The sequence below is a fragment of the Octopus sinensis genome, linkage group LG13 (assembly GCF_006345805.1).
Source record: "Octopus sinensis linkage group LG13, ASM634580v1, whole genome shotgun sequence".
Taxonomy (NCBI): Eukaryota; Metazoa; Mollusca; class Cephalopoda; order Octopoda; family Octopodidae; genus Octopus; species Octopus sinensis.
Window position 1 is genome coordinate 15,063,673 of NC_043009.1, and position 2,196 is coordinate 15,065,868.

Genomic DNA, 2,196 nt, shown 5'->3' on the forward strand with positions numbered 1-2,196 from the left:
CACTGCCACTCTGTAACATCTGACGAAATAACTTCTAACATACAAAATTTATAAAAATATATAATTTTTCAAAAATATATAACTTATAACTAGATCTCAAAAGTATAAAATGAATGATAACTATATAATATAATAAATGCGACTGGCTTCTTTCAGTTTCCCACTTCCAAATCCACTTACAATGCTATGGTCGGCCGGAGGCTATAGCAGGAGATACAAGCCCAGGGTTCCATGCAGTGGGACTGAACCAGGAACCATGTAGTGGGAAGCAATCTCCTACCACACAGCCACGTCTGGCGCCTATATATATATATATATATATATATATATATATAATATATATATATATATATATATATATATATATATATGTAAGCAATGTACTTAATTCTAAAATCTCCATAAGAGATGCAAGTAGTAACTCTACTTCAACATGGCTGCTCCGTACGGAACAACGTTGCTATTCTTTTTTAACCCTAGAGGAACACCTTCTCCAGCTGGTTAACAAGACACCCTGTGTCCAATAGATTGCTAGCAGGGGAGCGAATCCCTACCATCTATCGATTTGACAGGGCCAGTAGATCAATATGGTTTCAGATTATATGCCTTTCCTCAGTATTGGACACCTGCCTGCTACATATGGCAGTCGTTTGCCCTAACTAGAAATATAGAGAAAAATAAGCGCTGATCTTGCAACAAAGAAAGCAGCCAGTCCTAAAACGTCAATAAGGGACGCAAGTAATAACTATACTGATAAGTAGTGTTTGTTGCCCCATCAACGTGGCTGTTCCGTATGGAACGACGTTACTACTCTTATTTAACTCCAGGAGAGTGTGCGATATATTGCGACGTGTGTAGTGAATCCTTACCATCTAGCGAGTTGACAGCCTGGTTTCAAGGTATTTGCCCTTCCTCAGTTTGTGGGCAGAATCTTGAATGGAAAAAAATTCCCGATCAAAAATTGCTATGCACTTCTGGCATACATCATTCTCTCCGTACATACTACAGAACTTACTGCGGGTTTTCGCGGCTTTTCATTTTTCAAATAGGAAGGCATGATTTGTCAAAATCATTTTAAACGCACAAGCACTATCTGTCTCAACGCAAGTTTGCATCGAACTACGTTAGTATGTCAGCTATCTAATGAGTATGCATCTGCATAAGATAAAATGTGAACGCTGTGTTTGGCGAACCCAATATTCAAGAAAAATATTTCATTCTGAGATAAAAAAACGTTATTATATAATAATTTAATGCATGTATCTCATTATATATATATTCTGTGTTAAACATTTTTTCATATATTAGTCAATGGCGTCATATTTAATTTTATACACAATCTTACATAACAACCCGATCATGCTAAATAGTTGTATGACAACCGTAATTATTCATAAAATAACTGAGCACACAATATGCCATAAATATTAATTTACTTTAATACATATTTATTGATTGCTTGATTCTTTGTTATATATATATATATAACTTGAACACATGTTATGACATGATGAAAATATCCAAACCGAAATTTATTTAAATGTTCCAATGCATTTTCTTTATCTATTAAAATCATTTTGAAAAGTTCAATGATATATAATCGATAGACGTACATATTTCAGTGAGTAAATACTGTCTTTGTTTGTTGCTTTGCCGGGGTCTATTTTGCTTTTAATAATTTCTGTGTCCATGAAATATGCACTAGTTTGGTACCAGGTACCAGTAATCGACTATTTCCTTCTCTCCAAGTTCAGATCTTATAAATTCTAAAACATATTCAGAACACTTTTTCAGAAAAAAATCTCCGTTCAGTTGGAACAGCGAAGACAAATTTATGTTGGGCAAAATGAGTGAGAACTATTAAGGTAATTCTGCCGCTTCAAATTATGAGAATTGCTTTTTCAAAAACTAATCATAAGCATAAAGTCAACATGATAAGAAATGCAGTAAAACATTTTAAATTGCTAAGGTAAATGAAAGCGGTTCATGGAAAAATGCCCTGTGATATGAAATGAACGAAACTCGACTAGGTCTATGATCTCAACGTAAAGTTGAGATCTATAGCTTCCTCGGGATCTGCTAGATTGGCTCTCTTTGTGATATATTTACATGCCATACAATTAGAGAAGAAATTATCCAACTATTTAATTACCAATTTTAATTACAATCGAGTTGCGTTTGAGGAAATATTTCTCA